We start from the raw sequence: 14647 nt of genomic DNA on the forward strand, positions 1-14647 counted from the left end.
ATACAAAATTACCTATAAAATAAATCCTAACCTAAGTTACAATTAAACCTAACACTACACTATCATTACATTAATTAAATAAATTACCTACAAATAACTACAAATAATAAACTAAGTACCAAATAAACTAAGTACCAAAAATAAAAAAACTAAGTTACAAAAAAATAAAAATAAATAAGTTACAAACATTTCAAAAATATTACAACAATTTGAAACTACTTACACCTAATCTAAGCCCCCTTATAAAATAACAAAGCCCCCCAAAATAAAAAAAATGCCCTACCCTATTCTACATTAAAAAGTTAACAGCTCTATTACCTTACCAGCCCTTAAAAGGGCCTTTTGCGGGGCATGCCCCAAAGAAATCAGCTCTTTTGCCTGTAAAAAAAAATACAACCCCCCAACATTAAAACCCACCACCCACATACCCCTACTCTAACCCAACCCCCCCCTTAAATAAACCTAACACTACCCCCCTGAAGATCATCCTACCTTTAGCCGTCTTCAGCCAGCCGACCCCTGATGGAACAGAAGAGGACAGCCGCAGCGGCCGAAGTCATCATCCAAGGGGCACTGAAGAAGTCTTCCATCCGATTGAAGTCATCATCCAAGGGGCGCTGAAGAAGTCTTCTATCCGATTAAAGTCATCATCCAAGGGGCGCTGAAGAAGTCTTCCATCCGATTGAAGTCATCATCCAGGCGGAGTCTTCAATCTTCATCCATCCGGAGTGGAGCCATCTTCAGATGAGCCGATGCGGAGCCATCCTCTTCTACCGACGGACTAACGACGAATGATGGTTCCTTTAAGTCACGTCATCCAAGATGGCATCCCTCAAATTCCGATTGGCTGATAGGATTCTATCAACCAATCGGAATTAAGGTAGGAAAAATCTGATTGGCTGATTTAATCAGCCAATCAGATTGAGCTTGCATTCTATTTGCTGTTCAGATCAGCCAATAGAATGCAAGCTCAATCTGATTGGCTGATTGCATCAGCCAATCAGATTGAACTTCAATCTGATTGGCTGATTAAATCAGCCAATCAGATTTTTCCTACCTTAATTTTGATTGGCTGATAGAATCCTATCAGCCAATCGGAATTTGAGGGACGCCATCTTGGATGACGTCACTTAAAGGAACCGTCATTCATCGTTAGTCCGTCGGTAGAAGAGGATGGCTCCACGTCGGCTTGTCTGAAGATGGCTCCGCTCCGGATGGATGAAGATTGAAGACGCCGCCTGGATGATGACTTCAATCGGATGGACGACTTCTTCAGCGCCCCTTGGATGATGACTTCAATCGGATGGAAGACTTCTTCAGCGCCCCTTGGATGATGATTTCGGCCGCTGCGGATGTCCTCGTCTGTTCCATCGGTGGTCGGCTGGCTGAAGACGGCTAAAGGTAGGATGATCTTCAAGGGGGTAATGTTAGATTTATTTAAGGGGGGTTTGGGATAGAGTAGGGGTATGTGGGTGGTGGGTTGTAATGTTGGGGGGGTTGTATTTTTATTTTACAGGCAAAAGAGCTGTTTTCTTTGGGGCATGCCCCGCAAAAGGCCCTTTTTAGGGCTGGTAAGGTAATAGAGCTGGTAAATTTTTAATGTAGAATAGGGTAGGGCATTTTTTTTATTTTTGGGGGGCTTTGTTATTTTATTAGGGGGCTTAGATTAGGTGTAAGTAGTTTAAAATTGTTGAAATATTTTTTAAATGTTTGTAATTTTTTTTTTGTAACAGTTTTTTTTGTACTTTAGTTAGTTTATTTAATTGTATTTAATTGTAGTTATTTGTAGCTAATTTATTTAATTAATTTAATGATAATGTAGTGTTAGGTTTAATTGTAATTTATTTTACAGGTAATTTTGTATTTCTTTTAGCTAGGTAGTTATTAAATAGTTAATAACTATTTAATAACTATTCTAACTAGCTAAAATAAATACAAAGTTACCTGTAAAATAAATATAAATCCTAAAATAGCTACAATGTAATTATTAATTACATTGTAGCTATCTTAGGGTTTATTTTACAGGTAAGAATTTAGTTTTAAATAGGAATAATTTATTTAAGTATAGTGTAGTGTTAGGTGTAATTGTAACTTAGGTTAGTTTTTATTTTACAGGTAAATTTCTCTTTATTTTAACTAGGTAGCTATTAAATAGTTATTAACTATTTAATAGCTATTGTACCTAGTTAAAATAAATTGAAATTTACCTGTAAAATAAAAAGAAATCCTAAGATAGCTACAATATAATTATTATTTATATTGTAGCTATATTAGGGTTTATTTTACAGGTAAGTATTTAGTTTTAAATAGGATTAATTTAGTTAGTAAGAGTTATAATATTTAGATGTATTTAATTAATATTTAAGTTAGGGGGGTGTTAGGGTTAGGGTTAGACTTAGGTTTAGGGGTTAATAATTTCATTATAGTGGCGGTGGTGTAGGAGGGGGGCAGGATAGGGGTTAATAAATTTATTATAATGGCGGCAGTGTAGGGGGGGCAGGATAGGGGTTAATAGGTATTATGTAGGTGGCGGCAGGGTCCGGGAGCGGTGGTTTAGGGGTTAACATATTTATTGTAGTAGCTGCGGGGTCCGGGAGCTGCGGTTTAGGGGTTAACATATTTATTATTGTGGCGGCGGGGTCCGGGAGCAGCCGTTTAGGGTTTAACATATTTATTGTAGTGGCTGCGGGGTCCGGGAGTGGCGGTTTTGGGGTTAATCAGTTTATTAGAGTGGCGGTGAGCTCCGGGAGCGGCGGTTTAGAGGGTAATACATTTATTTTGTTGCGGCAGTGTAGGGGGTGGCAGATTAGGGGTGTTTAGACTCGGGGTACATGTTAGGGTGTTAGGTGGAGACAGCTCCCATAGGAATCAATGGGATGTCGGGCAGCAGCGAACATGAACTTTCGCTATAGTCAGATTCCCATTGATTCCTATGGGATCCGCCACCTCCAGGGCGGCGGATTGAAAACCAGGTATGCTGGACCGGAAAGTGCCGAGCGTACCTGCTAGTTTTTTGATAACTAGCAAAAGTAGTCAGATTGTGCCGAACTTGTGTTCGGAACATCTGGAGTGATGTAAGAATCGATCTGTGTCGGACTGAGTCCGGCGGATCGAAGCTTATGTCACTAAATTCTACATTTGCCGGGCTGTAGTGCTTGATAACTACAGCGTATCAGCCTCGCCACAAATACTCTGCGGGATTCCAGCGTATTTGAGGTTGACGGCTTGATAACTAGGGGCCTCTATCTCAACATCTGGTTTAAATAAGGCAGAATTATAATAATTTAAGAAGAGGGAGTTTCTCTCATTTGAATGCTCCTCTAAATTGCAAGTGATAACCATAGCTTTCCTCCCATAAAATACAGAACTTAATATCCCTGGTAAGTAATTAACACAAAATAATCTACCTAATGTATTTAATTAATGGATTATAGAATCCCTAAAGGAACATCCTTCCCTTAACAAATACAAATAAAATATAACCTTCATATGAATCTACCAGTTGATATTTCTGGTATTGTAGGATTATAAAGTTAGGAACTGAAATCTGAGCACCAAAATAGTTCAAGTAAACACTCCTTTGAAAAGAAAAAAAATGCCTCTGTTTCAAATGAAGGGCTGCTGGTTATTATTATGGCAACAGTAAACAGAGTGTCCAGCACCAATCAAAAAATCGGGTGCACGCTGCAGGGTCCTGTATCCACCCAAATATAATCAATGTATAAAAGACATCAGCACCACTTATTCACTGTATTTATTAGGACATAACAGAGTAAAACGACGTTTTCGGTATATATTTGGTATATATTTATGTAAGTGCGAGCGGACATGATACAATGTAGCATATCATGTCCGCTGCACATCGATAAATGCAGACAGCATACGCTGTCGGCATTTATCATTGCACCAGCAGTTCTTGTGAATTGCTGGTGCAATGCCGCCCCCTGCAGATTTGTGGCCAATAGGCTGCTAGCAGGGGGTGTCAATCAACCCGATCATATTCAAACGGGTTGATTTCTGTCCGCCGCCTTAGAGCAGGTTATGGAGCTGCGGTCTTTAGACTGCTGCTTTATAACTTCTGTTTCTGGCAAGCCTGAAGGCTCGCCGTAAACAAGGGGCATCAAGCTCCGTAGGGAGCTTGATAAATTGACCCCTACATGACAACATGATTAAGGTCATGTAGACTGAAACGTTATTGTATTCTTTTGGTTAAGTCCTAATAAATACATAACTTTACTGTGAAGAAGTGGTGCTGCTATTATTATGGCAACAACAGTAACATGACAGAATTATATGCAAAAAAGATTATAAATTTAAAGGGACATTAAACACTAAATAAATCATTGCTTGAATTATGTATTAATAGCAAATTTTAGCCTGCAAATTATTTGTACTTGTATTTTTAAAAATTATTGGCTAGATTATGAGTTTTGTGGTATGAGTGAAAAAAGCAGCGTTATGGCTCTTTTTCACTACCGCTGGTATTACGAGTCTTGCAGGTTTAGCTGCACCACAGACTTTTTTGGCCATAAGACAACCCAATTACCGCAGCTTTCAAAAAGTCCTTTTTCAATGGGACTTCCATAGCGCCTGCATTACAAGTTTGCCTGGGAGGCCAAAAAGTTAGCGGTACAGCCAATACCGTCAAGATCCATACCGTAAACTGAAAGTCAGTAGTTATGAGTTTTACGCTACAAAGCTGTACCATAAAACGCATAACTAAAGTGCTAAAAAGTACACTAACAACAATAAACTACCTATTAACCCCTAAACCGAGGCCCTCCCGCATCACAAACTCTAAAATAAATTTATTAACCCCTAATCTGCCGATCCAGACATCGCCGCCAGTAGAATAAACATATTAACCCCTAAACCGCTGCACTCCCGCATCGCAAACACTATTTAAATATTATTAACCCCTAATCTTCCTCCCCTAACATCGCCGCCACCTACCTATATTTATTAAACCCTAATCTGCTCCCCCAAAGTCGCAGCCACTGTACTAAATTTATAAACCCCTAAACCTAAGTCTAACCCTAACCCTAACACCCCCCTAACTTAAATATAATTAAAATAAATCTAAATAAAACCTACTATCATTACCTAAATAATTCCTATTTAAAACTAAATACTTACCTGTAAAATAAACCCTAAGCTAGCTACAATTTAACTAATAGTTACATTGTAGCTATCTTAGGTTTTATTTTTATTTTACAGCCAAGTTTGTATTTATTTTAACTAGTTAGAATAGTTACTAAATAGCTATTAACTATTTACTAACTAGCTAGCTAAAATAATTACAAATTTACCTGTAAAAAAAACCCTAACCTCTCATACACTAACACTTAACCTTGCACTACAATTAAATCAATTACCTAAATTAAATACAATTACCTAAATTACAAAAAAAACTAACACTACATTACACAAAATAAAAAAAGAAATTATCAGATATTTAAACTAATTACACCTAATCTAATAGCACTATCAAAATAAAAAAATCCCTCCCAAAATAAAAAAAACCCTAGCCTAAACTAAACTACCAATAGGTCTTAAAAGGGCCTTTTGCCCCAAAGAAATCAGCTCTTTTACCTGTAAAAAAAAAAAAAAATACAAACAATCCCCCAACAGTAAAACCCACCACCCACACAACCAACCCCCCAAATAAAATCCTTACTAAAAAAACCTAAGCTCCCCATTGCCCTGAAAAGGGCATTTGGATGGCCATTGCCCTAAAAAGGGTATTTAGCTCTTTCTCAAGTGCCCAAACCCCTAATCTAAAAATAAAACCCACCCAATAAACCCTAAAAAAAAGCCTAACACTAACCCCCGAAGATCCACTTACAGTTTTGGAAGACCCTACATCCATCCTCAACGAAGCGGCAGAAGTCCTCACCGAAGCCGGCAGAATTTTTCATCCAAGCGGCCGAAGTCTTAATCCAAGCCTGCAGAAGTCTTCATCCAGACAGCATCTTCTATCTTCATCCATCCGGCGAGGAGCGGCTCCAACTTCAAGACATTCGGCGCGGAGCATCCTCTTCAATCAAAGTCTTCTTGCAGAATGAAGGTTCCTTTAAGTGACGCCATCCAAGATGGCATCCCTTGAACTCCGATTGGCAGATAGAATTCCAATCAGCCAATAGAAGGTGATCTCAATCCTATTGGCTGATTGGATCAGCCAATAGGATTGAAGCTCAATCCTATTGGCTGATTGCATCAGCCAATAGGATATTTTCACCTTTAATTCTGATTGGCTGATAGAATTCGGCGATGTCGGGTGGCAGATTAGGGGTTAATAAGTGTAAGATTAAGGGTGTTTAGACTCAGGGTTCATGTTAGGGTATTAGGTGTAAACATAAATTTTGTTTCCCCATAGGAATCAATGGGGCTGCGTTACGGAGCTTTGCGCTCCTTTATTGCAGGTGTTAGGCTTTTTTTCAGCCGGTTCTCCCCATTGATGTCTATGGGGAAATCGTGCACAAGCATGTAAAACCAGCTCACCGCAGCTTTCAGCAGCGCTGGTATTGGAGTGCGGTATGGAGCACAATTTTGCTTTAAGCTCACTTCTTGCCTGTTAACGCAACCTGTTTTTTAAACCTGTTATACCAGCACTGTAGAGAAGTGAGCGGTGACAATAACTTGCAAGTTAGTACCGCACTGCTCATAATGCAAAACTCATAATCTAGCCGCATATTAGTTGTTTAAATATTGAATAAACAAGGGTAAAGATAATGTACATAAAGCAGCGGGTGCTGCCATATTGTAACTTAGGTTACCGTTTCTGCTGAGGCCAATTAGGAATGGTATAAATAACTTACTAAAGTGTGCAGCCAATGACTTTGTGTAATATTGCTATGTCTGCATTTCAATGTTTAACATGAATTAGAAAGCCCCCAATATTCAGAATTTAACTACAGGAAAGGAGATAAAAAAAATATGAAAGTATATTGCAAAGTTGTTTTACCACATGTAATTAAAAATGTATATTTATATCACAAGGTGTTTACTGTCCCTTTAAAGCTAGCTATACACAATACTTTCAGGGATATGTGGGATAATGTTGAAATATGTAATCCTTGTCTTTATATCGAGTGATAGTCTTTCCCGCTGCCCAGTGTTGTCATAACAATGCAACATATCTCACAGCATTTGCTATTTTTGGGGGTTGTAAACTGTAAAAAGACCTTATCATCATCATGCGCACTATAGAACTATATCACAGGGAATGATTATAGTAAGTTATTTTATGTTCTTACAGCTTTAAAGTGATTGTCATAATAATCGATCTCCTGGCAGCAAACTCATTTTGTTATTTTATTGGTCAAGGCTCATAGTTGTCAGAGCTAATATAATTTTCAAGAATCCATATTACTGTGGTAAAACTTTCTCAGACAAGATTACGTTTCATGAAAATCCATACAGAATGGTTTTTGCTGCAATATTTTTTTGTTAGCTTTATGTGTTTGAAGGAGGGTATGAAAAATAGGTTAAATAACATTTTGGTTAATTTTAAATTGTGTCTAATAATTTTAGGTTTAGAAATTCAATTTCTACTCTTTTTGCATAAATTACTCATTTTTAAAGAAAATGTATAGAATCACAAATTTGGAGAAGTTTTTTTTTTATTTCTCATGGTGGATTTACTTGTAGCTTGGTATTTCAGAAAACTAAAACTATTTTGTGTAAATTGGTTGAAAACAAATCAAAGCATAATTTATGGTACTCAAAGTAAAAGTATTAAAAATGTTGTTTAAATGAAAAAAATGCAAAACACTAAAAACTCAGCTAAGAAATATAAGATGGTTAAGAAGTGAAAGCATTAAAAAAGAATACATCTACCAAGCAGCTGTAGTTTAAGTTTGCCTGACTATTATTAACCCTGTTTTCTTTCATACAGGTGGTGAGAGTCCAAAATCCTATATTCCTAGGAATTACCCTTCTCTACCACTAGGAGGAGATGAAGATTACCAAACCACAAGAGCCCTATAAAACCTCTCCCACCTTACACATACCTCAGTCTTTACTTTGCCACCACTGGAAGTGGTTGAAGAATGAAGATGTGCATTTGATTCTTCAGAGAAAGGGGTTTTCAAACTATGTTAAGGCACAGTGTCCCCTCAGAGTACAGTGCTTGTAAGAGGGTTGTAAATGGGGTATGATTTGTTATTCTTTTTTAACTAATAAAATCCAAAGGATGTGGCAGCAATAGGTGAAGTCAAATGGTTTTATATAAGCTCAGCAAACACAGCGACATTTTGGGAACATCTTCCCTTAATCATGCATAAAACAATGTGGTAAAAAGCATCCTAATATACCCTGCACCACCAGGAGGCGGTAGAGGGACACTTTACTAAATCACACATTTTTAACTCTTTCACTGACTTAATAATAGCTGCAGAATGATACCACACAAATACAAAACAATGATACAAAAAATAATATTTCTATAGTGGTTTAAAACATCAATAAATACATTGTAATCAAAAAGATACATACATTATATACAGCAAGGATTGGTTCTCATAAATAGTTATTATGTTAAAGAACAATTAATTGTCAGAATTTATTATTTAATACTTTGAACCCCATTTCATAAATATCATGATTTACCTGCAGGGATAAATATCTTAATGGTGAAGGCAGTATATTTTACAGGAATGTTTTACAAAAATACTGACAAATCCCAGTCTTTATTAAGACCGATTGGTTCCAGAGTGCCCAACTCAAATATCCAGAAACGTTCTCTTTGGTGTAACAGTAATTCCCTATTGTCATCTCTCCTAGGCCTAGGGATAAAATCAATAACCTGGAAGCGAAGTTGGTTAATAGCATGACCCGCCAAATTAAAGTGACAGGCAATAGGAGCTAATTTATTCTCGGCTAGATTTAGAGTTTGGCGGTAGCCATCAAAACCAGCATTAGGGGGTCCTGATCGGATCAGCCAATCGGATTGAACTTGAATCTGATTGGCTGATTCCATTAGCCAATCAGAATTTTCCTACCTTAATTCCGATTGGCTGATAGAATCCTATCAGCCAATCGGAATTCGAGGGACGTCATCTTGGATGACGTCCCTTAAAGGAACCTTCATTCGTCGTCTAGTCGTCGGAAGAAGAGGATGGATCCGCGTTGGAGGTCTTCAAGATGGAGCCGGTCGTCATCGGATGGAAGAACATAGAAGATGCGGCTTGGATGAAGATGTTTGCCGGTCCGGATGTCCTCTTCTGCCCGCTTGGATCAAGACTTCAGCCGGAGGATGGATGTCTTCAGCCCCCCGCTTGGGCTTGGATCAAGACATCGGAGCCAGGACGGATTGGTGTGATACCCGGTGTGGTGAAGATAAGGTAGGAAGATCTTCAGGGGCTTAGTGTTAGGTTTATTTAAGGGGGGTTTGGGTTTGATTAGGGGTATGTGGGTGGTGGGTTGTAATGTTGGGGGGGTATTGTATGTTTTTTTTCTCCAGGCAAAAGAGCTGAATTCTTTGGGGCACGCCCCGCAAATGGCCCTTTTAAGGGCTGGTAAGGTAAAAGAGCTTTTCTATTTTAATTTTAGAATAGGGTAGGGCATTTTTTATTTGGGGGGGCTTTGTTATTTTATTAGGGGGCTTAGAGTAGGTGTAATTAGTTTACAATTGTTGTAATATTTTTCTAATGTTTGTAAATATGTTTTTATTTTTTGTAACTTAGTTCTTTTTTAATTTTTGTACTTTAGTTAGTTTATTTAATTGTATTTATTTGTAGGTATTTTATTTAATTTATTTATTGCTAGTGTAGTGTTAGGTTTAATTGTAGATAATTGTAGGTATTTTATTTAATTAATTTATTGCTAGTGTAGTGTTAGGTTTAATTGTAACTTAGGTTAGGATTTATTTTACAGGTAATTTTGAAATTATTTTAACTAGGTAGCTATTAAATAGTTATTAACTATTTAATAGCTATTGTTCCTGGTTAAAATAAATACAAAGTTGCCTGTAAAATAAATATAAATCCTAAAATAGCTACAATATAATTATAATTTATATTGTAGCTATATTAGGGTTTATTTTACAGGTAAGTATTTAGCTTTAAATAGGAATAATTTATTTAATAAGAGTTAATTTATTTTGTTAGATTTAAATTATATTTAACTTAGGGGGGTGTTAGGGTTAGACTTAGCTTTAGGGGTTAAAAAATTTATTAGAGTAGCGGTGAGGTCCGGTCGGCAGATTAGGGGTTAATACTTGAAGTTAGGTGTCGGCGATGTTAGGGAGGGCAGATTAGGGGTTAATACTATTTATTATAGGGTTAGTGAGGCGGATTATAGGTTAATACATTTATTATAGTAGCGGTGAGGTCCGTTCGGCAGATTATGGGTTAATAATTGTAGGTAGGTGGCGACGACGTTGGGAGCGGCAGATTAGGGGTTAATAAATATAATAAATGGGTCGGTGTTGTTAGGGGCAGCAGATTAGGGGTACATAGGGATAATGTAGCTTGCGGCGGTGTACGGAGCGGCAGATTAGGGGTTAATAATAATATGCAGGGGTCAGCGATAGCGGGGGCGGCAGATTAGGGGTTAATAAGTGTAAGGTTAGGGGTGTTTAGACTCGGGGTACATGTTAGAGTGTTAGGTGCAGACATAGGAAGTGTTTCCCCATAGGAAACAATGGGGCTGCATTAGGAGCTTAACGCTGCTTTTTTGCAGGTGTTAGGTTTTTTTTCAGCTCAAACTGCCCCATTGTTTCCTATGGGGGAATCGTGCACGAGCAAGTTTTTGAAGCTGGCCGCGTCCGTAAGCACCGCTGGTATCGAGAGTTGCAGTGGCAGTAAATATGCTATATGCTCCCTTTTTGGAGCCTAACGCAGCCCTTTTTTGAACTCTAAATACCAGCGGTATTTAAAAGGTGCTGGAGAAAAAAAGCATGCGTAGCTAACGCACCCCTTTGGCCGCAGAACTCTAAATCTAGCCATCTGTGTCCTAATTGAGCTTTTATGTTAAAACGGATTCCCTGGGGTCTGAGAATGACAGCGAATGACAGCACACCCTACACTGATGAGGGATAACAAAGCTTATTGTGATGTCTTTGAACAGATATTAAATAAATGTTCAATGGATCTCTTGGTGCTTACTGTGGATTGTTTAAACAAGGAGACTGCAGAACAACAATCTAAACTTAAAGAAATGGAATCTGAAATCAAGACTACCTTACCGGTGGAAGATTCATCTAAACTATTTTCCCAGGTAGATGCCTCAGTTGGTGAGTTAAAGAAATCGATTGAGATCAGAAAGAGCACTAAGTTCGCCAGGGATGAACAAGATTACTCCCTAGGAAGGGTGTACAAGTGGCGCTATGATCCAGAGGGCACATCTAGAAGAGGGTCTTCCGGTAGAGGCAGACGTCATTTCCGGGCATCAACACGCAGTGGTAGTGGCTCTGGTTCCTCAGATGTCTCGGCGGGGGACTCCGACGCCGACTCCATCGGTGAGGGAGGAAACACCGCAGGTAGAAAAGAGAAACCCCAATGTCAGTTACGTTCTGGTCAGAACAGGCAGAAGTAGACACATCGAGATTAGGGAAGAAACCGGAGGAGGTAGCTATGATGGTACTACCTAGTACTAGTGATGAACTCACATATACAGAGAGAACTGGTTGTATGCTATCAGAGACTGACCCTCTTGAAATTTCAGGTTTCCCTCAGGCATCTGCATCTAATGACATAGTGCTCAATATTTCTAATGAATCAGTTTCAGACGCTGAGTTAGCATTGCTTAATAAGGGATTGTCTTATTGCCCTAAAAATGATTGTAATTTTTTCCAGCTGTCCAAGGATTTATTTAGGTTTTTTCGAAATATTAGACTAAAGATGTTTAGTTTTGATAATTTTTCTATGCCCAATAAAGATGCTGATAATGGATTAAGTTTGAGAAAAGTTGGTTTGAGAAATAAAAGTACTTTTTTACCGGCTCAAATGCATCATGGGGTAGAAACTTTTGTTAAACTGGTTATGCATGGCATTGATATTTTGAAGAATAAAGTTCTAAAAGAAAAAAATTCTAAAGGTGTTAGAAATAAAGGTAAATACAAACCTACTGTTCAGACTTGCTATAATGATGAGTCTAGATTGAAACATAAACACCTTTTGAATAATTTTTCTAAACAGGACCAGATGGCATTAAATACCCTGTCATCTAGAAATAACATCACTCTTAAAAAAGCTGATAAGGTTGGGGCCACGGTCATTTTGGAAAAAAAGTATTATGTTAAAGAAATTAGGGGTCAATTGAGTGATGGTCAGGTTTATAGAACATTATCTGGTAACCCTATTTTTCAAATTCAAAATGAGTTGAAGAGAATTTTGACACATGCCCAAAAAAATGGGATTATTGGTAAGGATTTGGTTAAATTTTTTGATGTGCCGTATCCATGTACACCTGTGCTGTATACGCTATCTAAGGTGCACAAGAATTTAAATACACCCCTGGTCGCCCAATAGTTTCCTCTATTGGAGCTATTTCTTCTAACATTTCTATATACCTTGACAAAATTTTGAGACCTTATGTGGAAAAAACTAGCTAACCCCGCTCCAAAAAGCGATTCTTCATTTCCCCTAGTCTCAAGTCAACAACTGTTTGTCTGTCACAATTTTCTGCACTCTTAGTAGTTGGCTCCTAGGCATTGCCTTAAGTAAAGACAAGGGATGAGCACTGTCAAAATGTAGGATACTGTTGTGGTTAGTGGGTTTTCTAAATAAGTCTATTGTCAAAGACCCTCCTGAGTTAATAACTCTGGCATCCAGAAATACAATTTCTACCTCACTAAAAGACTATTTAAATTTTAGATGTACTGTAGAGCTATTCAGATCATTCACAAATGTCCTAATAATCATCTTCAAAAAGAAAATAAATATAATATAATACAAATTCAAGTAATAATAAGAAAAATTCAATTTGAATGTCAGAAAAATCACCATAAGCATGCAGAATAGATCTTACAGCCCCTACTCTACTCACATGAGTAGTAGAAGTGTATAAGCTTTCCACGTCTAAGCTATATAAAATAAACTTCCTGGTGTCCAAATTAAATGCCTCTAATTTTCAATCACTCGTATCTCTTAAAAAAGAGCTAGTTTTTTCCACATAAGGTCTCAAAATTTTGTCAAGGTATATAGAAATGTTAGAAGAAATAGCTCCAATAGAGGAAACTATTGGGCGGTCAGGGGATTTATTTAAATTCTTGTGCACCTTGGGTAGCGTATACAGCACAGGTGTACATGGATACGGCACATCAAAAAATTTAACCAAATCCTTACCAATAATCCCATTTTTTGGGTATGTGTCAAAATCCTCTTCAACTCAATTTGAATTTGAAAAATAGGGTTACCAGATAATTTGCTATAAACCTGACCATCACTCAATTGACCCCTAATTTCTTTAACATAATACTTTTTTTTCCAAAATGACCGTGGCCCCACCATTATCAGCTTTTTTTAAGAATGATGTTATTTCTAGATGACAGGGTATTTAAAGCCATCTGATCCTTTTAGAATTTTTTTCTTTTAGAACTTTATTCTTCAAAATATCAATGTCATGCATAACTAGTTTAACAAAAGTTTCTACCCCATGGTGAGATTGAGCCGGTAAAAAAGTACTCTTATTTCTCAAACCAACTTTTCTCAAACTTAATCCATTATCAGCATCTTTATTGGGCATAGAAAAATTATCAAAACTAAACATCTTTAGTCTAATATTTCGAAAAAACCTAAATAAATCCTTGGACAGCTGGAAAAAATTACAATCATTTTTAGGGCAATAAGACAATCCCTTATTAAGCAATGCTAACTCAGCGTCTGAAACTGATTCATTAGAAATATTGAGCACTATGTCATTAGATGCAGAAGCTTGAGGGAAACCTGAAATTTCAAGAGGGTCAGTCTCTGATAGCATATAACCAGTTCTCTCTGTATATGTGAGTTCATAACTAGTACTAGATAGTACCGTCATAGCTACCTCCTCTGGTTTCTACCCCAATCTCGATGTGTCTACTTCTGCCTGTTCCGACCTGAACGTAACAGATGTTGGGGTTATTCCTCTTATCAACATTTTTTCTGTTGGTTTTATTGTCAGTAGACAATAATGTTGCTCTAGGAATCAATGAAACTGATTGTGCCTCCCTTTCCAAAATGTATTTAGGATAACTCGCTCCAAAAAGCGATTCTTCATTTCCCCTAGTCTCAAGTCAAACAACCATTTGTCTGTCACAATACTCCGCACTCTTAGTAGTTGGCTCCTAGGGAGTGCCTTAAGTAAAGACAAGGGATGAGCACTGTCAAAATGTAGGATACTGTTGCGGTCAGTGGGTTTTCTAAATAAGTCTATTGTCAAAGACCCTCCTGAGTTAATAACTCTGGTATCCAGAAATACAATTTCTTCCTCACTAAAAGACAATTTAAATTTTAGATGTACCGTAGAGCTATTCAGATAATTCACAAATGCCCTAAGGGTTCCAGCGTCGCCCAACCAGATAACAAATACATCATCGATATAGCGCCAGCAGCAGGCGCCATATCGAATGAAGTCCTTATTAGAATATACAAATTTTTCTTCAAATGCATTCATAAACAAATTAGCATAATTAGGGGCGACACAGGAACCCATGGCAGTTCCCTGG

Source organism: Bombina bombina, chromosome 3, assembly GCF_027579735.1.
Source record: "Bombina bombina isolate aBomBom1 chromosome 3, aBomBom1.pri, whole genome shotgun sequence".
In the NCBI taxonomy this organism is placed as follows: domain Eukaryota; kingdom Metazoa; phylum Chordata; class Amphibia; order Anura; family Bombinatoridae; genus Bombina; species Bombina bombina.